Consider the following 27,246-nt stretch of genomic DNA (forward strand, 5'->3'; position numbering starts at 1 on the left):
ACACCATTGTGAAGGTGTTTGAACTTTGGTTGAGCCTCAAGAGTGACTGGAGGTGTGATTTTGAGAAAGCCCTAGTTGTAAGGTTGGTTTAAGGAGGGTTTTGGTGTTTGGGTATTTAGGAGTGTAACTGAACCTTAATACCTTGAAAATCCTTGGATTGAGACCATAACAAGAGACTTTATAGAAGGGTTTAGCCTAAGAGTGAGTTTGGAGGGTACTTCACAAAAGTGACCTAATTAGCCCTCACAGTGACTAGGGACAGTGGTTTTTTGAATGATTTGTTCCAAAAAAACCATAGGCAATATTTTGGGTGTTGATAGAGGTTGATATTGGGTATCTAAATCAGTCATAACATTGGTCCATGTTTCAGGAAATGTGTGTGAAAAGAGCCAAAAACAGTCCAGCAGGCTACTAGACAAATAGACCTAGTGAAGGGCTAGATTTGGGTTTTTGTATCAGTTGATGAGTTGAGGGTTTGAAAACCTTAGAGACATGTTAGTTGAATTTATTTGATGTATATGGAGGTGGAGGAAACACCTAGTTAAGGTGAAGACAAGTTTTGAGCCTATTGAGGCACTTTGAGCATTTGAAACACCAGAGGAGTGTTGGGGTTTGGGTCCATATTATACTTTAGTTTGCAAGATTGCAAGCAGATCCTCCATCCTCTACATCAAGTGGTATCAGAGCATCAGTAAAAGATCTGGTGCAGGTTTTTTAAAGTTAGTTATGGCACCTAAGAATCAGTTGGCAAGAGAACTAGAAGAATTGAAGGAAATCCTAGAAAGGAAAAGAAGGGAAAGAAGGGAACAAGATGCAGCAAGAGAGCAGGCTTAGGCAAGAGAAGAAAGACAATGGAGAAGGGAGAGAGAAGCTATGCAATCAAGGATAGATAACCTTGAGAGGAATAGGAGAATAGAAGAGCAAGACAACCTAGAAGGCAATGATGAAGAAGAAGTGAATGAGATAGTAGACCAAGAGCAGCAAACAAATGACATAGAGGACCCTAAAGAAAAGAGATTTGTTAGATTGTTGAAAGTAGTACAAGGTAGTGGAGGTAAGAGTCATATTGATTTGCCTATCTATCAGGGGAAGATGGATAGTGAAGAGGTGTTAGGATGGCTTGATGCCTTGGATAACTATTTTGTGTTTGAAGAAATGGAAGAGGAGAGGAAAGTGAAATTTGCAAAGACTAAGTTGAGAGGTACATCATTGACATGGTGGACTAGTTTTCAGAATGATAGGATGGTAAGAGGATTAACAAAAGTATAAGATAGAATCTGAAACAAAAAGAGATGGATGTAATGGCTTATACTAAGCAATTTCACAAGCTTAGTATAAGAGGAGGTTATGAGGAAGAAGATGAGAAAGTAGCCAGGTATATAAATGGCTTAAGATTTAATTTACAAGATGAGATTGGTCTACAAACACCGAAAATAATAGGTGAATGTTATCAGTTGGCAATTAGACCAGAAGAGAAGGTGAAAAGAAAACAAGAAAGATCAGGTAATGGTGGAAGAGGAGGCATTTCTAATAGAGGAAAGGTAATAGAGATCAAGGGCAAGGTAGCAATGAGAAGGGCAAAGAAAGTTTTTCAGAACCAAGAGGAGGATACAACCATAGAGGTGGTAGATTTGGAAAGGAAGTGGAATCTTTACAGGTAAGTGTTTTCATTGCAATGAGATTGGGCACCAATCATTTAGATGTCCTAAGTGGATTGAATCTGAACAAGGCAGAGATAGAAGAGGGAATATGGTACAAGAAGATGAGAAGAAAGAAGAATTCAAGAGAGAAAACCCTGTCCTTGAAGGCGACTTCTTGATGGTAAGGCAAGGTGAGAAACTTTAGCAAGAACCAAAGGTAACAATCTTCAAAACTACTTGTTTATGTAAAGGAAAGATATGTAAGGTAATCATTGATTCAGGATCACATAGTAATCTTGTGTCTCTTGATATGATAACCAAGTTAGGAATTGTACCATTTCACCATCCTAATCCTTACAAGGCCACTTGTGTTACCCAAAAACAACATGTAGAGGTTAGTTTGAAGGCTTATGTGAATTTTTCTATTGGTCCATATCAAGATAGGGTGTTATGTGATGTGGTTCCTATGACTTGTGCACATTTGATATTAGGAAGACCTTGGCAACATAGTAGAAGAACAATACATGATGGTTTTGATAACACATATTTGGTTCATAAAGATGGTTAGAGATATAAGTTGTATCCTTTACCTTTGGAGGTCTTGAAAGAGTATCCTATAATATGTTTTGGGGAGCATTTACCAATGATAAGGCAGGTTGAAAGACAAGAAGATACTGGTTGGAAGGAAGATGTTAATTTGCAGTAGACTATGAGGAAGAATAGTCCTCTTCATGATGATTTATGGGATTTATCTTTTGTGCAAGTTGGTTCACTAAAATGTCCTATTGTTGAGTAGGGATATGTGGGCGTGAAAGAGAAGTTGCAAGTATAGCAAGTGGATCAGAGAAGAGCAGATAGACAGACTGGTTATGAGCAGCAAAATACATGTTTTGTTTCTAATCTAATGTGTGATGTGACTACAGGTTTGAGAAGCAGAAAGAAGGTGACTTTTGGGGATTATTTCATCCCTCAATCAACATTTGTGAGGAGGCAAAAGCAATCTGATGTTTGGAAGTAACAACATCACTCTTGGGACAAGAGTATTTTAATTGGTGGGGAGTATGGTGCAGGACCACCCTAGCAAACCTACAAAACTGAGAAGACAATGAAGATACCAAGAAGGTTTTATGAAGAAAATCAAGTTGATTGGAGAGTTTTACAGCCAATAATGGCTTTTGAAAGCAATAAATCACATGTAATGTGTAAAAGTCCTAAAGGTCCTGATAAAGGCCTAAGGAACAAAATGCTTTGTAATTGGGTTAATGATGCCTAGGAGTCTAGATAGGTTGAATAAGGGTCTAATATGCTTTAAATGATCAGATCATGATTAAAACCCATTGATTTGATAGGTTTAGTTGATTGAATGCATTAAAAATGAAGTTTAAATTCAAAAATTGGACTTCCAACGGCTAGTTCCAGTTTTGGTGGGAAATGGGTTTAGGAGTTGTTTATGTAATTTAATCATTCTAATCTATTGGAGATTGGTTGGAGTTGGTTAGGGAAAGTCTTATAAAGTCTCTAAAGTCTTTTTTGTGTAGTTGGATGATGCTGGTACAGACTTGTACGGACTATTCCAGAATATCAATAAAAACCTCTGTATTTGTTGTCAAAACCTTGTGTTATTCATGCTTTCTTGAATTGCTAAGTGAATGGATTGATATTATTATGTTTTAGGGACTCCATAGACTATTAATTACATGATTTACACATTCTTAAACTCTTTTAAAGATAGCATTTTTGTTTTGTTGTTGACTGTCCCAGGAAAAACCAGTGATTTCTCACTAATTTGTGAGACTTCAAGCATGTGTGGATCCATCCTATGATGTAAAGGTCTAATTCTCATAGGGTGGATGAAAAATAAAATGTACAATAATTTCCTAACCTTTGATTGACAAGAAGGAGTGAAGAGTGCAGGTGTACAAAATGAAAGTTATGTGAAAGTTGACTAAAAATAAGTGAAAATGAAGGCTAGAGTGTAGCAGCAGAGAATATAATTGAACAAGGGGGGTATTTTATGCATTGAAGTGTCTAGACACACCATTGTGAAGGTGTTTGAACTTTGGTTGAGCCTCAGAAGTGATTGGAGGTGTGATTTTGAGAAAGCCCTAGTTGTAAGCTTGATTTAAGGAGGGTTTTGGTGTTTGGGTATTTAGGAGTGTAAATGAACCTTAATACCCTGAAAATAGTTTGATTGAGACCATAACAAGAGACTTTACAGAAGGGTTTAGCCTAAGAGTGAGTTTGGAGGGTACTTCCTTCACAAAAGTGACTTAATTAGTCCTCACGGTGACTAGGGACAGCAGTTTTTTGAATGATTTGTTCTGAAACAACCATAGGCAATATTTTGGGTGTTGATAGAGGTTGATATTGGGTATCTAAATCAGTCATAAAATTGGTCCATGTTTTGGGAAATGTGTGTGAAAAGAGCCAAAAACAGTCCAACAGGCTACTAGACAAATAGGCCTAGTGAAGGGCTAGATTTGGGTTTTTGTATCAATTGATGAGTTGAGGGTTTGAAAACCTTAGAGACATTTTAGTTGAAGTTATTTGATGTATGTGGAGGTGGAGGAAACACTTGATTAAGGTGAAGACAATTTTTGAACCTATTGAAGCAATTTGAGCATTTGAAACACCATAGGAGTGTTGGGGTTTGGGTCCATATTATACTTTAGTTTGCAAGACTGCAACCAGATCCTCCATCCTCTGCATCAAGTGGTATCAGAGCATCAGTAAAAGATCTGGTGTAATTTTGTTAAAGTTAGTTATGGCACCTAAGAATCAGTTGGCAAGAGAACTAGAAGAATTGAAGGAAATCCTAGAAAGGGAAAGAAGGGAAAGAAGGGAACAAGATGCAACAAGAGAGCAGGCTAAGGCAAGAGAAGAAAGACAATGGAGAAGGGAGAGAGAAGCTATGCAATCAAGGATAGATAACCTTGAGAGGAATAGGAGAAGAGAAGAGCAAGACAACCTAGAAGGCAATGATGAAAAAGAAGTGAATGAGATAGCAGACCAAGAGCAGCGAGCAAATGACATAGAGGACCTTGAAGAAAAGAGATTTGTTAGATTGTTGAAAGTAGTACAAGGTAGTGGAGGTAAGAGTCATATTGATTTGCCTATCTATCAGGGGAAGATGGATAGTGAAGAGGTGTTAGGATGGCTTGATGCCTTGGATAACTATTTTGAGTTTGAAGAAATGGAAGAGGAGAGGAAAGTGAAATTTGCAAAGACTAAGTTGAGAGGTACATCATTGACATGGTGGACTAGTTTTATGAATGATAGGATGGCAAGAGGATTAACAAAAGTGTCTACGTGGTCAAGAATGAAAAGTTTGATGAAAGAGCAGTTCCTACCATCTGATTATACCATTCATGTGAAGAGGATGAGACAGAATCTAAAACAAAAAGAGATGGATGTAATAGCTTATACTAAGCAATTTCACAAGCTTAGTATCAAAGGAGGATATGAGGAAGAAGATGAGAAAGTAGCCAGGTATATAAATGGCTTAAGATTTAATTTACAAGATAAGATTGTTCTACAAATACTGAAAACAATAGGTGAATGTTATCAGTTGGCAATTAGAGCAGAAGAGAAGGTGAAAAGAAAACAAGAAAGATCGGGTAATGGTGGAAGAGGAGGTATTTCTAATAGAGGAAAGGTAATAGAGATCAAGGGAAAGGCAGCAATGAGAAGGGCAAAGAAAGTTTTTCATAACCAAGAGGAGGATACAACCATAGAGGTGGCAGATTTGGAAGAGGAAGTGGAATCTTTACATGTAAGTGTTTTCATTGCAATGAGATTGGGCACCAATCATTTAGATGTCCTAAGTGGATTGAATCTGAACAAGGAAGAGATAGAAGAGTTAATATGGTACAAGAAGATGAGAAGAAAGAAGAATTCAAGAGAGCAGACCCTGTCCTTGAAGGTGACTTCTTGATGGTAAGGCAAGGTGAGAAACTTTAGCAAGAACCAAAGGTAACAATCTTCAGAACTACTTGTTTATGCAAAGGAAAGATATGTAAGGTAATCATTGATTCAGGATCACATAGTAATCTTGTGTCTCTTGATATGATAACCAAGTTAGGAATTGTACCATTTGACCATCCTAATCCCTACAAGGCCACTTGGGTTACCCAATAGCAGCATGTAGAGGTTAGTTTGAAGGCTTATGTGAATTTTTCTATTGGTCCATATCAAGATAGGGTGTTATGTGATGTGGTTCCTATGACTTGTGCACATTTGATATTAGGAAGACCTTGGCAACATAGTAGAAGAACAATACATGATGGTTTTGATAACACATATTTGGTTCATAAAGATGGTCAGAGATATAAGTTGAATCCTTTACCTTTGGAGGTCTTGAAAGAGCATCCTATAATATGTTTTTGGGAGCATTTACCAATGATAAGGCATGTTGAAAAACAAGAAGATACTGGTTGGAAGGAAGATGTTAATTTGCAACAGACTATGAAGAAGAATAGTCATCTTCATGATGATTTATGGGATTTATCTTTTGTGCACGTTGGTTTAGTAGAATGTCCTATTGTTGAGCAAGGATATGTGGGTGTGAAAGAGAAGTTGCAGGTACAACAAGTGGATCAGAGAAGAGCAGATAGACAGACTGGTTATGAGCAGCAATGTCCTAAACAAGAGCAACAAAATACATGTTCTGTTTCTAATCTAATGTGTGATGTGACTGCAGGTTTGAGAAGCAGAAAGAAGGTGACTTTTGGGGATTATTTCATCCCTCAATCAATGTTTGTGAGGAGGCAAAAGCAATCTGATGTTTAAAAGCAGCAACATCACTCTTGGGACAAGAGTATTTTAATTGGTGGGGAGTATGGTGCAGGAGCACCCTGGCAAACCTACAAAACTGAGAAGACAATGAAGATACCAGGAAGGTTTTATGAAGAAAATCAAGTTGATTGGAGAGTTTTAGAGCCAATAATGGCTTTTGAAAGCAATAAATCATATGTAATGTGTAAAAGTCCTAAAGGTCCTGATAAAGGCCTAAGGACCAAAATGCTTTGTAACTGGGTTAATGATGCCTAGGAGTCTAGATAGGTTGAATAAGGGTCTAATATGCTTTAAATGATCAGATTATGATTAAAACCCATTGATTTGATAGGTTTAGTTGATTGAATGCATTAAAAATGAAGTTTAAATTCAAAAATTGGACTTCCAACGGCTAGTTCCAGTTTTGGTGGGAAATGGGTTTAGGAGTTGTTTATGCACGTTAATCATTCTAATCACTTGGAGATTGGTTGGAGTTGGTTGGGGAAGGTCTTATAAATTCTCTAAATTCATTTTTGTGTGGTTGGATGATGCTGGTATGGACTTGTACAGACTATTCCAGAAAATCAATAAAAACCTCTTTATTTGCTGTCAAAACCTTGTGTTATTCATGCTTTCTTGCATTGATAAGTGAAGGGATTGATATTATTATGTTTTAGGGACTCCATAGACTGTTAATTACATGATTTACATGTTTTGAAGTTCTTTTAAAGATAGCATTATTGTTTTGTTGCTGACTGTCCCAGAAAAAACCAGTGATTTCTCACTAATTTGTGAGACTCCAAGCATGTGTGGATCCATCCTATGAATGTACAGGTCTGATTATCATAGGGTGGATGCCAAATAACATGTACAATAATTTCCTAACCTTTTATTGACAAGAAGGAGTGAAGAGTGCAGGTGTACACCATGAAAGTTGCATGAAAGTTGATTGAAAAATGAGTGAAAATGAAGGCTAGAGTGTAGCAGCAGAGAATATAATTGAACAAGGGGGGTATTTTATGCATTTAAGTGTCTAGACACACCATTGTGAAGGTGTTTGAACTTTGGTTGAGCCTCAGAAGTGACTGGAGGTGTGATTTTGAGAAAGCCCTAGTTGTAAGCTTGATTTAAGGAGGGTTTTGGTGTTTGGGTATTTAGGAGTGTAACTGAACCTTAATACCTTGAAAATCCCTGGATTGAGACCATGAAAAGAGACTGTATGGAAGGGTTTAGCCTAAGAGTGAGTTTGGAGGGTACTTCCTTCACAAAAGTGACCTGATTAGCCCTCACGGTGACTAGGGACAGCGGTTTTTTGAATGATTTGTTAAAAAACAAACATAGGAAATATTTTGGGTGTTGATAGAGGTTGATATTGGGTATCTAAATCAGTCATAACATTGGTCCATGTTTTGGGAAATGTTTGTGAAAAGAGCCAAAAACAGTCCAGCAGGCTACTAGACAAATAGGCCTAGTGAAGGGCTAGATTTGGGTTTTTGTATCAGTTGATGAGTTGAGGGTTTGAAAACCTTAGAGACATTTTAGTTGAAGTTATTTGATGTATGTGGAGGTGGAGGAAACACCTGATTAAGGTGAAGACAAGTTTTGAGTCTATTGAGCCACTTTGAGCATTTGAAACACCATAGGAGTGTTGGGGTTTGGGTCCATGTTATACTTTAGTTTGCAAGATTGCAACTAGATCCTCCATCCTCTGCATTAGATAGATATTTCACTATTGTGCAAGACTCTATTTATTATCGGTAGACATATGAGAGAGCCATCCCTGAGGGTCACAGAGAGCTTAGCTTCAGTGCATTTATAGGGAGGAGAGCGAGTAGATCTACTTCACGACAGACTAGCAGTGGCGTTATAGGACCACCTCGACATCCTGGGGCATAATCTAGTGGATAGGATTCACTTGTTGATAGAGGCAGTGTTGGTTGATCATGTTATCTGAGCATTCGGGCTTATTTATTGTATTCACACACATTATCATTTTTAAGTTATATGCATATGATATGCGGTTTTTGATAGTGATCTATGTATGTTTTGCTTCTCATGTATGCTTATATGATGCTATGAGTTTTATGATGCATATCTATTCGATTCTATATGATTATGAATGTAATGGTAGTACATGTATGTATTAATGATGGTAAACAAAATCTAAATGAATGCAAATAGAATCTATAATGAATGCTTAATGGAATCTATATGAAATACAATGGAATGTTTAATGAATACAAATGAATCTATAATGAATGCACATGAATCTATAATGAATGCAAATGAATCTATATGAAATGCAATGAATTTGGATAAAATGCAAATGAATCTATAATGGATGCAAGTGAATCTATAATGAATGCAAATGAATCTATATGAAATGCAAATGAATCTATATGAAATGCAATGAATTTGGATGAAATGCAAATGAATATAATGAATTTTTTTTGTATGATAATGGTTGAACCAATTTTAACTCAGATACACCTTGAAGAAATGTTAGTTAGATGATAGAAAGAAAAATGGATGGTAGAAAGACTTAGAAAGAATGCGATTTAGACAGAAGATGAGAAATCAACAAACTATCAATAAGAAAATGAGATGAGAATGAGAATTAAATTGAATGAATCATGAACCTGTGTCACATATTTTATTGCATCAATATATATTCATCACTGAGCCTTTGTAAAGATGTAAATCGAGCTAACTTCAATAATGAGCTGAAATACTCTTTATTCTTAAATAAACTCATAAATCAGTTACTAGGTCTATTTCATTCCACTTTTACATCCATTACTTCAATTGATCATTGCATTAAGATCGTAATAAACACAAAATTTATGTAAAAGATAAAGATTGTTTATTCCATAAATTGTTAAAAGTAGTATCTCAATCATACAATACTTACGCATTTCAAGTTGTCGTAAGTTCAATAACAAAAATAATACAAAGTAAAGGGTAAGATGTGTCCGTTGATCTACAACCCAAGCTATCGCCAATGCAATCTTTAGTATGAAGACGAGAACAAGATTCAGGCGCTTTTTCCGCCCAACCTTGAAGCTTATGCTTCCCTGGAATTCCTTGTCAATCAAGAATACCCAACCCTGCATGAATTGCTTAGCAAAAGAATTCGAAAGGCAAGATGGAATCTGGTGTGTGCCTAGATGATACATGCATTTTCAATTTTCTACTTCTATTAAGAAACAAGCATTCATTATCATTCAAGGATATGGTAGAGAGGATAAAATAAAAGAATTCCATCTATTTCAATGGTTTATTCAATTTGATTACTCGGCTGAGTATAATGCCATGCACAACAAAAATAGATAGTTGGAAAAGCAACTATTCTCTCTATAATCCATATTCAGCACCCATCCTGGAAGGTAACTTTCTACAAACACAAGCCTATCTAGCTTTGTTCACATAAATTCATACAGAAGACAATCTTTCACCTTTTAATTCTAGCTTCCTATTTCTTGTAAGATAAAAATACTATGCTAAGAATGACATATCCTTTAGACATGGAAGAATAAGGAGAGTTAAAGGAAATAGAATCCTAAACCATTGCAATCACAGAGCCCTTAATAAAGGAGTAATCTTAAGGAAAAATTGGATAAATAGAGGGAAAAGATAGAAGAAAGGATCATCTTTTCTTGGCTCGCAAGGAAGGACGAGAGAATCAAGAAAAGAAGGATAGAGTAGAAGAGAATAATAGAATAAAAGAGATAGAAAAGAGTGATAGGAAGGATGGAGTTAGTTTTAGAATTGACAGATGGAGAGTGACAAAGAGTTTGTGAACCATCTTGAAAGAGAGTGGGCAAATGTGAAGAGGGAAGAAAGTCCATCACCTCAAGCCAGTAACAAGAGCATAAGGAGGTAGGATCTACCTTAATTCTTTGATCATTATGCAAGGAGAAGTCCGACAGGAAGCCCCAAGGGTTGAGGAGCAACCTAACAACCAAGCTAGAATAGAAGAAGAGCTGGCAAAAGATGTGAAAAGGAATCATTGTTAATTGTTCAAAAATTACGTTCATGTAACTCACTATCCTTGCATAATGATCAAAGAATTAAGGTAGATCCTACCTCCTTATTCTCTTGTTGATAGTTCTGATACTTAATATAAGTACAGATCCAATAGACAATAAGATGAGAGGGGGGGGTGAATCATACAAACTTAATCATCCATAAAAATATCAGATTCAACCTTGGTAACATATATATCAGTCATATAATCAAAACTGTCAAACACATAAACTCAAAAGCATATGAACAATATAAACCTCATAACACCAGATTTAACGTGGAAACCCAAATAGGGAAAAACCACTGTGGGATTTCAGACCCACTAAGAAATATACTCTTCTAGAGTATGCTCAGTTAAAAGCAAATCCTGTTAAATATTACAAACACATTGCTAGATGTGACCCGGTTAAGGGATTTCCCTCAGATCTGTTAGGATCTTCACTTTGTTAGAAGTGACCTTGTCAAAGGATTTCAAAACACTCAATCAGAATGTCACCTTGCTAGAGGGTTTTACAAATAAGACTATTAAGTCCACTCAATTAAGAGATTTTCTGTCACTTTCACAAAATAATAGTAATAAAAAATTTATCTACAACTTCACATCTAAAATGCTAAAGCAAATTCCTATTTGTTAAATGCAATCTAGACATAGAACTAATCTTGTCTATCTGTTGGGCTTCTATACTCTGTTATTCTAACAGGTCTTCAAGCTTTTGTGCTTGGTAATCACTATGTAGCATCCTTGTGCATACACTTGCCTACATACATTGTTTATCAACAGTTTCCTATTTATAAACAATTAAGTAATCGCATAATCTCCTTGATCACATTTCCCATGATCAATCATAGCCATCAGATCTTCAATCTTGTCTAGGTTCAATGCATCTTTTGATCTGAAAATATTTTACCCACCTTGGAACTTTCATAATAGTCTTGGAACTTGTGCCAAGGTATTGCAGTTCAATCTGAGCTATAGATCTTCATGCCAACTTTTCATTGCCTTAGATTCATTAACAAACTTCTTCCATGGCTTACCAATCATTGATCCACTCCAGCTCATCAGCTTCCTTCATTAAATACCACATGAAAACATTTAATGCTTTCTGTTATAGCTCGGTTACAACTCGGTAACAACTCGGTGAATACTAAACTTCACTCAGTAGTCACTCTGCCTTCATTAATCGATAGCGATAACCTTAGGGTTTACCGACTAGGTTCTTTGCTTGATAACATAGTATAGTATTAACCTTTACAATTTACAACATATGTATGATGTTAAAACAATCTAAAACATCATGATCTCATCATTGTCTGACTCAGTAGTAGTTTCCCATTGAATACCTTATTTATCATATTCTTTCCTATGTCTTTTACCGACTTCTTTATAATCTTCATATCATACTTCTCAAGATATGGCAACATCATACTAAATTAGAAAATCAATTTCTTGACATCAATGACAAATTAATAATATCAGTTATAATGCAATATTGCCAACAATCTCCCCGTTTGGCATTGATGGCAAAACCAATTTATTTGACCTTAATAGATTCGGTTTGCTATGATTCTGAAATGCTGAAATGCTCTCCCCCATACATTAGACTTCTCTTCATTTCTTCAGTCTTCTTTCCAATCTGTAGTCTGCTCGTTTTTCTCTTAGTCTTCTCTTCTGATAGGTCTTCTCCCCCTTCATAGGTATTCTCCCCCTTTGACAACAATGCCAAAAAGAAAAGAACTAAAACATAATTTCGAAGTGATTTCCTGTGGTTGTGTATCAACTAAGTCTCGGTCAGAGCATTTGTCTTCAACTCCTGTTCCCTATATTATTCCTCTATTATTTCTAGTATTGATTCTATTACACTTTTAGAAAATATCCTAAAGTGTATAACTCCACCATCAACTCTCAAAAAGATATTCATTAGAGTCATCAGATTGATGCTTTCACCGAACTCAGTCAGTGAGTAGAAGATAGGGGTAGGACCCCTAACTTACTTCTGAGATATTCAAAAGTGTCCTTTGGTAGTTGCTTGGTGAAGATATCTGCTATTTGCTCCTTTGTGCTAACATATTCCAACACCACTTTCTTCTCTTGAGATTCTTCTCTAAGATAATGATATTTGATAGATATGTGATTTGTCTTAGAGTACATAACAGGATTCTTTGAAATATTAATGGCACTAGTATTGTCATAGAATATAGTTATTGGCTTGGTAACTTTCTCATTTATACCTTCCAATAGTTGTTTGATCCATGCAATGTTGGTACAATTCAATGTTGCAGCAACGTATTCAGCTTCTGCTGTTGACTGTGAAACACATCCTTGTTTCTTGCTAAGCCAACTCACTAGTCTTTCTCCTAAAAAGAAAGCTCCACCACTTGTGCTTTTTCTGTCATCAATGTTGCCTGCCCAATCAGCATCAGTATAAAATTTTAAATCAAAATCATTTCCTTTCTGATATACTAAGCCATAATCCTCTGTGCCTTTCAAGTATCTAAAAATTCTTTCCTTAGGATCTGCAGAGAATCTTGCAACTATACCTACTGCATGTGCTATGTCTGTTCTACTGTGAACAACATATTGTATTTTTCCAACCATTGATTGGTAGAGTGTCTCATCAACAGATGTAGATTCATCATTCTTTGATAATTTACAGTTGGTAGTCATAGGAGTACTTACTGGTTTTGAATCATCCATTCCAAATTTCTTCAAGATTTGCTTTATGTACTTGGATTGAGTAATGAAAATCTTATTTTTCATTTGTAGTATCTGTAAACCTATAAAATACTTTATCTCACCGATTAATGACATCTCAAATTCTTTGCTCATTTCATTTCCAAAGTTCTTGCATTAAGAGTCATTTCCACAAAATATAATATCATCAACAAATATGGCTGAGATCAGTATTCCATTTTCATCATTCTTCATGTACATGTTGTTGTTCTCACTTGTCCTTATAAAACCAATCTTAATCAAATAAGAGTGCAATCTTTCATACCATGCTCTTGGTGCTTGTTTCAAACCATATAAATCTTTGTTCAATTTACATACCTGATCTTTATTATTGTCTTCAACAAATCCTTCAGGTTGTTCAATGAAAACTTCTTCTTCTAATATTCCATTCAGAAATATAGATTTGACATCCATTTGATATACCTTGAAGTTCTTGAAAGCAGCATAGGCCAACAATGTTCTTACTCCTTCAAGTCTAGCAACGGGTGCAAAAGTTTCACCATAATCAATTCCTTCTTCTTGAGAATAACCTTTGCAAACTAATCTTGATTTGTTTCGAATGACTTCTCCTTTTTCATTTAGCTTGTTTCTGAAAATCCACTTTGTACCGATTACATTTTTGTCCTTCGGTCTTGGGATTATTGTCCATGTTACATTCTTCTTGATTTGATCAATCTCTTCTGTCATAGCATTTACCCAATCTTCACTGTTAAATGCCTCTTTCACTATTCTTGGTTCAAATTCAGATATCAAGCATGTGTTTTGTCTCAGTTTGTTCCTTGTCATCACTGGATCATCCTTATCTCCTATAATCTGACTTGGTGCATGATGTCTTCTGACATACTTGGCTAATACAGGCTCGATAGACTCTATATGATCTTCTTCATCACTTGGTAACTAGATATTTTCTTCATTTTCTTCAATAGTCTTCTCGGTAAGACTTCTCGGTTGCACATAGACAAATTCATCATAGTCTTCTGGTTTCTTGGAATTTCCTTCATCATATCTTTCTACAAATTCATCAATTTTCACATTTGCACTTTCTACTATTTTGTTAGATGATTTGATCAGACATTTAAATGCTTTGCTTCTGGAAGAATAACCTAGAAATGTTCCTTCTTCACTTTTCTGATCAAACTTGCCATTTCTATCATCTTTATGAACATAGCATCTACTTCCAAAGATTTTAAAATAACTAACATTAGGTTTCTTATCATACCAGATCTCATATGGTGTCTTCAGAGTACCTTTCTTCAATTGAACTCGGTTCAAGGTGTAAACAACTATGCTTATTGCTTCTCTCCAAAATGTTTTTGGCACCTTCTTCTCAATCATCAGTGTTCTAGCACAATCCACAATAGATCTGTTTCTTCTTTCAGCTATTTCATTCTACTATGGAGTTCTTGGTGCAGAGACTTGTCTTTTAATACCATGATCATTGTAGAATAAGTTGAATTCATCAAATGTGAATTCTCCTCCTCTATCTGATCTAAGACATTTTAGTTGTCTTCCTGTTTCATTTTCAACTCTTGCCTTGTACCATTTAAACATTTGAAAAGCTTCTAATTTTTCCTTTAAAAACATTACTGACATCATCCTTGAATAGTCATCCACAAATAATATGAAATACTTATCACCATAATAATTTTGAACTTTCATTTGACCACAAAGATCAGTGTGCACTAGATCTAAAATTCCTTTCGAAGTGTAAGACTTACTTGTAAAGCTTGATCTTGTCATCTTACCCATCTGGCATCCTCGGCACATAGCATTCTCAGATTTTTCAAGACTTAGTAGACCTCTTACTCTATGCTTCTTACTTATTTTGATTAGATTATCAAAATTTACATGACAAAACCTCTTACACCATAGCCAGGTATCATCAATTTTTGCATGCAAACACTTATTCTGAGTTGAGTCAAGGTGAATTGTATTACCTTTTGTTTGTGTCCTAGTAGCAGCTAACTTTCCATTCTTGTCATGAACTTTGACAATTCCTTTCTAAAATTCTATTCGGTAACCTATGTTGTTTAGCTGTGCTACACTCAACAAATTGTATTTCAAACCTTCAAACCAATAAACATCATTGCATCTTGCATTATCAAGAAGTGTTATAGATCCTTTACCTCTTACCGGACATGGTGCATCATTGCCAAATCTAACATAGCCTCCATCATAATCTTCTAACATATGATGTGAGCATCCACTATCTATAATCCAAGAATCATTAGTGTTTATGTGAGATATTAGGGCTTTTTCTTCATACCTTTCTTCATCTGATCCATCCTTGATAGCCACATAAACAACTTCCTCTATATTAGTCTCATCAGATTTATCATCATTAGCTATTAAGCATGTCTTTCTATCTCTTCTTCTGAAGTCTCGGTGTCCTCTGTAATGGTTATCTTTCTGTCTGTCATCTCGGTAATATCTCTTTTCAGTAAAATCTTTGTCAGGACAGTTAGAAGCCATATGTCCTATCTTATCACAATTGAAACATTTCAAAGGTAGTTTTCCTTTATACTTACCTTTGCCTCTTGGTAACCTTTTGGCTAATAGTGCTTCAAACTCTTCTTGCTTTCTGATTTCTTCATATAGTTTGTGTACTTCTTCCATGCTCTTCTGAAATCTTTCACTTGCTCCACTGTGATCTCCTTCAGAGTACTCATACTTTCTTTCATTTTAATCATTAGATTCATCAAGATGAAAAGAACTAAATGCATATTCAACTTTATTTACCGAAGATCCATTGTTATCAAAATTACTTAACTCAAATGCATGTAGCTTACCAATAGTAGCATCCAAGGAAACTAACATATTAGGTACAGACCTCAATTCATTGATTGCTGAGACTCGGATTGCATAAGCTGGTAGAAGGGTTCTCAACAACTTACTTGTTATATCCTTTTCTTCAATAGTTCCACCTGCTCCTTTGATTTGATTGACAATCTCCTTTAGTCTTGTACTATACTGAGTTATGTTCTCACCTTCATTCATCCTCATAGATTCAAGTTGTCGTCTTAGACTGTCTACTTTTGCTCTTTGAACATGTTCATCTCCTCCATATACTGATATGAGCTTATCCCACATTGCCTTCGCATCATTGCAGCCTTCTAGATCATTAAACTCTAAATCGGTCAATGCAGATGTTATTTCAATCATTGCTTGAATATGTTCTTTCTTCGCCTTTATCTCTTCCATAGTCAATGGATAGGTGCTCAGTGTGACAAAATCATTCTCCAGATAGTATACAACATATTCTCCAACTCTTGCTAGATGTAGCTTCATCCTTTTCTACCATGTAGAGAAACTTGACTTGTTCAGCTTCGGTGCATCCCTCTTATACATCTTTGGATCTTTAACTCAAGTGCCTTTAAACTTTCCTTCCAGAGTCCAAAGCTCTGATACCAATTGATAGTTCTGATACTTAATATAACTACATATCTAATAGCCAACAAAATGAGAGGAGGGGGGGGTGAATCATACAAACTTAATCATCCATAAAAACATCAGATTCAACCTAGGTAACATATATATCAGTCATATAATCAAAATTGTCAAACATATAAACTCAAAAGCATATGAACAATATAAACCTCATAACACCAGATTTAACGTGGAAACCCAACTAGGGAAAAACAACTGTGGGATTTCGGACCCACTAAGAAATATACTCTTCTAGAGTATGCTCAGTTAAAAGCAAATCCTGTTAAAGATTACAAACACATTGCTAGATGTGACCTGGTTAAGGGATTTCCCTCAGATTTGTTAGGATCTTCACTTTGTTAGAAGTGACCTTGTCAAAGGATTTCAAAACATTCAATCAGAATGTCACCTTGCTAGAGGATTTACATATAAGACTGTTAAGTCCACTCGGTTAAGATATTTTTTGTCACTTTCACAAAATTACAGTAATCAAAAATTTATCTGCAACTTCACATCTAAAATGCTAAAGCAGATTCCTATTTGTTCAATACAATCTAGACATAGAACTAATCTTGTCTATCTACTGGGCTTCTATACTCTGTTATTCTAATAGGCCTTCAATCTTCTGTGCTCGGTAATCACTATGTAGCATCCTTGTGCATACACTGACCCGCATACATTGTTTATCAATAGTTTCCTATTTATAAACAATTAGGTAACCACATAATCTCCTTGATCACATTTTCCATGATCAAGCATAGCCATCAAATCTTCAATCTTGTGTTCAATGCATCTTTCAATCTGAAAATGTTTTACCCTACCTTGGAACTTGCATAATAGTCTTGGAACTTGTGCCAGGGTATTGCGGTTCAATCTGAGCTGTAGATCTTCATGCCGACTTTTCATTGCCTTAGATTCGTTAACAAACTTCTTCCACGCCTTACCAATCATTGATCCGCTCCAGCTCATCAACTTCCTTCATTAAATACCGCATGAAAACATTTAATGCTTTCTGTTATAGCTTGGTTACAACTCGGTAACAACTCAGTGAATACTAAAATTCACTCGGTAGACATTCTGCCTTCATTAACCGATAGCGATAACCTTAGGGTTTACCGACTAGGTTCTTTGCTTGATAACATAGTATAGTATTAACCTTTACAATTGACAACATATGTATGATGTTAAAACAATCTAAAACATCATGATCTCATCATTGTCTGACTCGGTAGTAGTTGCCTATTGAATACATTATTTATCATATTCTTTCCTGTGTCTTTTACCAACTTCTTTATAATCTTCATATCATACTTCTCAAGATATGGCAACATCATACTGAATTAGAAAATCAATTTCTTGACATCAATGACAAATTAATAATATTAGTTATATCCATAATCATCAACAACCTTCTCAATATCCTTAAGAAATGCCAACAATCTTTCATTGTCTGTTATAATGTGATATTGCCAACACTTGTTACTGGCTTGAGGTGATGGACTTGCTTCCCTCTTCACATTTGCCCACTCTCTTTCAAGATGGTTCACAAACTCTTTGTCGCTCTCCATCTATCGATTCTTCTACTAACTCCATCCTTCCTATCACTCTTTTCTATCTCTTTTATTTCTAAAATTTACTCTGAACTTCGACTCTAAATCTGAGATGATCATGGTCGATTTTTATGACTCGATCGTAAACAAATCTAAATCTCACTATTTTTCTCTTCTTCATTCCATTCTCTAATCTTTGGTTGCATCTCTCCTCTAGACTCTTCAATAACCTTCTTATTGCTCTATGCTTCTCACATCGTCGCTCTTCTAATACACTATTTTATAACTTTACTATTCCTGCATCTCTTTCCTTCTCTATTCTTCTTCTTGTCTCTATCAACATCATACCACTATTTATCTTACTATCCTCCTATGTCAGCTTCTATTATTTTGGTTTTGACTCAGAGTTTTTAACCATCTCGGTAGCCACATTTTCTAGTCATAATATAGTTTCAGTTTCAAATCGTTTAAAACTCATGAAGGAATGTTTACATGTCGTCCATGCACTGCAAATACCATTTTAATGATTGAGAACGTTGTTACTAATCACGCATGTCTATCTGTTCTCATCAGCCGATAGTTCATTTTTAATAAAAACACCAAGTGCTTGATATTAATATTGATTCACTTATCTCATGGTTTACTCTTAGTCGATGAAAGGTTTTAACACTATAGACCTCCTCTAATAACCCATCAGGTAGCATACAGAGTTTGAGTTTATAACAAATACTTAAGCGTTTGTTACATGCAAGTTTACCATTATTTCTGCTAATGGTTACCTAAGTCGATTAATATCGACCTATCCTAACTCCAGGTCTGTTGTACCCTTAGCAACCAATTTCAGTTAACATGGTGCTAAGTCGACTTCCTTATCAACGAGGTCCTACTAACATGCAAAACAGTTGTTGACTTAAGTCTAAGTCGATAAGACCCGACTGCTTTCCTTATTTTATAATTACATTTGAGAAAATTTAAACGTAAAGATTTTAGAATACAAAAGCATAAATCACAATTTTGTATATGTATATATACATACATAATTTTAAATGATTATGTATATGTATAAATATACAATAAGAAAATAATCACATAAGAGTAATCAAATAATTGCATATATATATATATATATATATATATATATATATATATATATACGATTAAGTTCTAGTTATTGGGCTAATATGCATATAAAATATGTATAATTTTAATATAATTTTGAAAACCAATCATTAAATATAGTTTCAATAAATTACATACTCCTATACAAGGAACGTTAAATCATAAAGACTAACTATTCTCAACTTATTAACAAATTTTCACTCTCATAGATGAATAAAACATAACATTTGTCATTACTCACAAAATTTCATTCATACTCAAAACCATGCATCAATGTAAACATAAATGAATATACATAACTTCTATATTGTGGTGTGTGAGATTCCATCTATCCTAACGAAATACAAGAGCTAAGACAACTCTACCTGAACTCTGTTCTCACCTTCATCATTGTTCACCTATTCCTGCATTCACTTTGCACTCAATCATTCATTAGCAATGACGATCCCATTTTACAATAAAAATTATTACTGATCATTCAATTGTATTTAAATCATATTAGTACATTCGATATCCTTTCTTATTTCATTAATAGTTCTATTTTCATTTCATTTCAATTTCATTTGAAAAATAAACATTATTTTCCTAATTAAATAATTATGGAAAATAGGGTTCGTGACAGCCTTATTATTGAACAATGAAGCTTAGCACATTGGGTATAAGGAACCAAGATGCAAAGATATCTCATTGTAGAAACAAACATGTAGCAGACAAGGAGTGAACCCTCCATTCTGGGAATTACGCTAGGCGTCGAGGTATGTGTGGTGATTTCACCTTGATGTGAAGGCTCTTATCACAGACACCCACTAGAGAAATTTCCCTAGAATTTCATCGGTTCACACCACAAATAGCAAACAAAGAAAACAATAATGCCCATGATTGCTCCTCTAGTCACTTGTAGACATCCTTGAGTAGCATAGGAACAATATCTATCACCAAATGATAAAAAGATAAAGACTAACCCAAACAAAATTCAGCAGCTATACTAACCTTGTGCCTTCGTTCTCAATTGTTTGATGTGATGGTTGATAATGATTGATCTCAGAAAGTTACAGACCCCATTTAAGACTGACCTGTCTGATTTCAAGTGTATCCTCTTCTGTTTAAGACAAGATAATGATCACATTGATATGGATATAATATGATTGATAAGACAGTTTGATCAGTTGATTGCAAATGTTTGACTGGATAGTCGTATCCTCTGTTAACTTCGTGCGAAGTGTTTGTTGGATATCTGCTAGGGTATTTGTTTCTCACAAGACATTTTATTGCAAGTTTTTTGATTGATTGATTTTTGATTTTTAATTCTTTTCCAAGAGCTATTTCGATGTTTTTGGATTATGTAGATCGATATTTGAATGTTTTTGGTTGATTTTTTCAGGATTGTATTTGAATGTTTTTGGTTGATTTTTTTCAGGATGTTATGTGGATGTCTTTGGTATTTTTAGATTTTTCACTGTTTTTGAATATTTTCAAAGGACGTTATATGAATGTTTTTGGTATTTCAAGTTTTTCAGTATTTTTTGGATTTTGAGTTTTTCAGTTTATGTTTTTGGATTTTGAGTTTTTCAATGTTTTAGGATTTTTTTAGGACTTTATCTAATTTTTAGGATTTTTTCAGGACTTTATCTGATTTTTTTGGATTTTTTTAGTTATGCCCCTAGTGTGCAGACCTATAAGACATGATGATCTGTAGAATGTATGTGGAGACACATGAATTTTTGACATGACCTATGTGAATGCAATATGCAAGATGAAGATGCATTTCCTATTTGAACAAGGTTGACTATGTTTTTTTTAGCATTTGTAATACACCAATTGAAATCAAGGTGCAAAACATCTCATAGATAAGCGGTCACTCGATCCCTAAGGTCCCTTGGAACATTCATCTCAACACACTTAGTGACTAGGATTTACAAATGGAGACGCGGAAAACTTCCCCACTGGTTCTTGAAACTTTGATCTTCTTTTGCCCATGTGTGGGCAGATGAGTTAATTCCTGCTCTTGCGTTCACTAAAGATCCTTAGCATCCTATATGACTAGCTACATGGATTATTCTGACTTCAAAAGTATCCCGAATAGAGCCTTGCTACCAGCAAGCCTTGAGAGCTCCGACGAGGTTATAGACTGTAATTTCTCAAATATTGCTCCATTGCCAGTAGGCATTCATAGTTCTGATGGGGTTACTTGCATGTTCCCATAGTTAAGATTTTTATGTATACATGATATTTCAGTTATATATCATTGCTCTTTTGCCTTGAGATGGATATTTGGCATAGCTCTTTTTTTTTTTTTTTTTCTTGCCTTGACTTGTAAGTAATGAAACCTACTTGGGTGTGACAATTACAGTGGCGCTGGAGTAGAATTTTAGATTTTTCACTAGTCATATGATCAACTAGGTGTCTATAATTAATTAGAGATTTATTGTGTTTGAGATATAATAATTGATAGATTATGGGTTAACAAGTCTCAAATAGTGAAATCACTACCCAACCATAAGTAAAGCATTGTCACAGGGTGTGGACACCTAAAATTGTCATGTCTAATTAAATAAATATTTTTATTTATTTAATTACTTTAGCCTAATTCTTCTATTAATTAAATAAATCTTTATTTATTTAATTAATTCATTTATCCTCTTCTAGCTTTATTTCTCATTTAAATAAACACTTTTATTTATTTAAATTATCATTTTCCTAAATTAAATGAATATCTTATTTATTTAATTGATCCCACTTCCTCTATTAATTAAATGAATCTTTATTTATTTAATTAATTCATTAACCTTTTCTACCCATGACACATGTCATTCATCTCTTAATTCCTACACTACCTACCCACTTTCATTATTTTATTATTTTCTCTACCTACCCTCTAATCATAGCCGACCTCCTTTTACACCTCTCAATCTTAGCCCTCCATTTCTTATGGTGTCTTCTATATAAGGAGATGCTTCCTTCATTATCAAACCCTAACTAACTACTTGATCAATTGACTACTTGACTACACTACGCTTTGCACTTTCATATACGATCCTACTTGCAACCACATTCCGTTCTTTATTGAGCTCTTGTGCACATATAAAATTTGAGAGCAAATATATCAAGCAAGATCAATGGAGATAGGAAGAATGGAGATCAAAACCCTATTGAACATGTGATGGTATAATCTTTGTGATTTCATTTGATTTGCATTGTCTTAGGTAATCTTCATATGTTATGGTGGATCTTTGTTGTTGTTAGGCTAGGGTTTTGTGGTTGAATCCATTTAGTCTTTCAATATTAACATTGTTGTATCCATTTTCACCATAAACATTTTAGATGCGTCTGTGTCCAAAAGTCGCGTCTGGGTTCTGGAACCGCGTCTATGTCTCGCAGAAGCGCATCTACGTCAGAGAGTCACATCTGTGTTTGGGGTAACCACGTCTATGTGCGTTGATTTCTTTTTTTTTGGAGTTTTATTGATTCAGTTTTTGGTCATTTAATATTTCAGATCCGGTTTATTTTGAGCTAACATCTTCAGATCTAGCTAACGAAATTGGTGCAGCTTATCTTGAAAGCAAAATCGTTTGGTTGAAGGCCCCTATTTTCACAAAGTCTTTTGGATTTAAAATTTACCTAACTTGTGTGCTTGCAGGAAGGGGTGATTATTTCAAACAATCCAAACTACTAATAAATCTTTGTTGCAGGTCCTTGGCAAGGGTTTTTGATTTTTTTTATTGTGTGCTTTATTTTCAATAGACTAGCCAACACTTCAAATGGTGCACTAAAATTGAACCATTGTCTTTTGTGTCTTGAGCAATAGGCTCTTTTTGTTTAATCTTTAGAGGGCTTGTCTTCCCGTGTGGTCATTAGGACTACTAGTGAGAAGAGAACGACCCAAGTGGTAGCAAAAGAAAAGCCATCTTCTTCCAAACCACTATAAATAACTGTATTCATGGTGAAAACTATGAATAACATGTGCTGATTAGTTCATACCGACACTATGTCTCCCCATAAACCCGTTTGATCAAATTTATTTGATCATTTGTAGGGCGTAACCCCTACCGACTGGGAGCTTTCTGTATTTACAGAGCTGAAAGTGCCACATGTATGGCCACATGAGCGGATGCCCTTACTAGCACCTTTTTGTTTTAGAAGCCCAAATCCTTCTAGTTGTTGGGGTAGGAGGTCAGACCTCTGGTAGCGGCCCACACACATACGGTTCTTAGTAGAGATACAAAGTTCACCACGGGGAGTTTTCGTGGGGACTGATGCTTGGCTGACCTGAGAAGTGAGTGCCAATGGTGGAACCAGTGAAGTCAAGCATCTAAGTATCCACTCTGAATAGCATAGCCTCAGGGGTAAAACCCCATGTGGGATCAAAAACTATTATCTTGGCCAACCATAAGAATTATGCTTGACTTATTTTAAACATTCAAAGATTCAAGACCAAACAACAAAACATTGTGTCTTTTGTGTTTTCAAGTGTATGCAAAACAATTTTACATCAAACAACACACTTTTCTTGGAGTCATTTTGAGTCTAAACACTTGCAAACATTGAGTCCTCATCAACATTGTGTCCTCTGGTCATGAAAAACAGTCAAGCAGTCAGATTTGGTCACAAGAAAACAACTTCATAGATTGGAAAAAATTGCACAAATTTTGCAGAAACATGTCTGTGTCTGACATAATAGCGTCTGTGTTGTATAACCGTGTCTATGAAGGACAAAAACAAGTCTATGTTAAACAGAACCACATCTGCGTCAGGAAATTGCATCTGTGTTCAGAATTAAAAAACTTTTACAATCCAGCAAACAAACACAATCAGTTTCAGAATTCTTGAGCTTCCTAGGTTATTTCTCCAGGGTTTCATTTAGCATTCAACCTGTCTTTGGGTCTCACACAGTCCATCATTGCTTTACACCTTACATTACATTCACATTTGTCTAAACTTGAGTCAAAAGGTCACTTGCTTGTCGTCATTACTTTGTCAACACACTACATACAACAACATTTTGCTAAGTGGTCCCTCATCAAGGTCTATCACCTTTGGGTCTCATTTGGTCTTACTTAGAGTCAAGGTCAACTTACCTCATCAAGAGAAACTATCCTCTCTTTGGAAGTCACACCTACTCTACTACAGACATACTTGGTCTTACACTTTAGACATTGCAAGTACACCTCAAATTCATTTACATTCCATCCAACTCTTGGTCTTCCATACTTTTTCCAGTTTCATCTAGTCTCACACATCTCGGTCAATACCTAGTTCATGGTTGAAACCCATCTTCAAAAATCTAGGAGAGAAACTAAAGAGGCTCAAGAGTCTGCAAACATGAGTGTCTATGAGTATGACAATGATGTCTTTTTCAATACTGATCATAAAACATTACCTGACATGGATGCCTATAGAAACATTCCAAATGTTGAGAACATGGACACTACAAACAACAATGATACACACAATGACAATATGGACAACTTTTCCATACATTCAGTAGATGTGGAAGAATCCATTATGGACCCCCGCTTCAATCGATTGATTGAGGAAATAATGAAGAGAGATAGACAATACTTCTTACAAATGATGGCACAAAGTGGAGCCAAGATCCCTCATGATTTTGACATGTCTCAAATAATGGAAAATTGACCTTTGCAACAACCTCACTCCAACATGGATCAAAGGAGGCCTAATAGTGGAGGCAATAGAGGACCACATATGGTACCTGAATCACCATCATCTTTGTTTCAAAAACCAGAGGTCCCACATACACATGGTCAAGCATATGATACTCACCTTCACAGACCATTATGGAAGTCTTATGCAAAAAGATATGCTCAATCACATACCAATGCTAAGGATCAACCACCAAAGCAATTGGATATTCAAAGGCATGCTCAAAATTTGGACACAAGGAAACCCCGTGTGAAATTTGGGGACAACACATTAGAACATGACATGCCTATAAAGTATGGTATACATGGACAAAATAGATATTTCGTTCCTCAACATGAATCTATACCAAGTGGTCCATATATGCAGCATCACTATAGACCTCCTCCATATGAACATGTGTATGATCAATATCATCCATATATGCAACATGCTTCTCCTCCAATTGGTGCCTCAAGCATGGGGTATGGTCCAAGAAGTTGATCTCGACCTAAGAACAATTTGGACCAACAAATCAGGGACTTACAAAAGAAAATGGAGGACATAAATACACTAAAGCCAACATACACAATGAGAGACATATGTCCTTATCTATTTGACAAGAGCATTCCAATGCCTCCTTTTCCTACACACTTTGTGATGCCTAAATTTGATAAGTATAGAGGAAAAGGGGATCCTAAGGCACACATAAGATAGTTTTTCATAGCTTGCATTGAGGTAGCAGCAAAAGAGACATATTTGATGAGATTATTCCCACAGAGCCTAGCCGATCAAGCTATGGAATGGTTCTCCCAACTTCCACCTGGAATTAAGTCATGGGGTGACTTAGCAGAGGCATTTATTCAACATTTATCCTACAATATAGAGACAGACATATCAGTCACTACTTGGTGCAACACCAAGCAAAAAGAGGGAGAGTCTTTTGCATCATTTTTACAAAGATGGAGGAATCTAGCCAGCAGATGCTCTTGTGAAATTCCACAAAAACAAATGGTAGAAATGTTCACCCAGAATGTTAACAAAGACATTGGCTATGATCTAAGGAAAGCTTGTTTGTCCACCTTTAAGGACGTCATTGAAAAAGGCTTAGTGACAGAAAAGGTCCTAATTGAACAAGGAGTCATTACGATATTCAAGGAAAACAAAGATGACTTTTAAGGAAAAGACAACCCAAGATTTTGGAATAAAAACAAGAACACAGTCAATGATGGTGTTGTTGATGCCAATACAGTGTGACCCAAATTCATCTTTTCTGGATCAAATCAGGTGAATACTCAAACAACTTCTAAATCATGAAGGAAGTACACTCCATTGGGAGAACCACTTGAGTCAGTTTTCAAAATGCTAGTGGCAAACAAGGTAATCACTATTCTAGATTTTCCTCCATATGAACCAAAGGTTAAGCCAAATTGGTGGAATGATGATGAGTATTGTGAATTTCATAAGAGCAAGGGTCATAAGATAGGAAATTGTCATCGACTAAACAACATCATACAAGATCTCATTGATAGAGGTGACATTGAGATTGAAGGACACTCATCCAATCAAGAACATGAAATGTTTAAAGAACCATTCCCAAAACATGACAAGGGAAAAGCTAAAGCCACAGATGACCAAACCAACTATACCAGAGCAACCTATAACTATGATTCAACTATCAATCACATTTCGATGGACAATTATGTCTCTACCATTATCATCAAGGACAAAAACCCTGAGAATTCTACCCAGAGACCCAAGATTGTCCTAAAAGGTGTTGGATCTTCTTCCGAACCTACCTCTGAATGTCATGTCACAACTCATCAAGGTAAACTCACTTTGCAAGGTGCTCCAACTAAAAACATCGCTTCTTCATCAACCAAGCTTGAATATGACCTTGTAGAACAATTAGGGAAGACACCCACACTCATCTCAATCCTTGAGCTCTTACGCATATCCCCCACACATAAAGCCATTCTTGACAAAATCTTGAGAGACACTGCTATTCCTACTAATTTGAACGTAGACCAGTTTCAAGCCATGGTGGGATACCTTTCCATTCCACACTCTCTTACTTTCACAGAAGCTGATGATGCCTCCATAAGTGAGCCACATAATGCACCACTACACATTGAAGCCTTCATACACAAACATCGAATAAAACGAGTCCTGATAGATGGAGGAGCAGGTCTAAACATTTGTACATTGAGCACTATTAAACAATTGGGATATTCTGACAAAGCTATAAATTCTACAAACAAAATCACCATCAAGGCATATGATGATGAAGAGTGTTCATCCAAAGGCACAATCACCTTGCCTCTCAGAGTTGGGCCAGTTACAA

Source organism: Cryptomeria japonica, chromosome 5 (assembly GCF_030272615.1).
Source record: "Cryptomeria japonica chromosome 5, Sugi_1.0, whole genome shotgun sequence".
Lineage (NCBI taxonomy): Eukaryota > Viridiplantae > Streptophyta > Pinopsida > Cupressales > Cupressaceae > Cryptomeria > Cryptomeria japonica.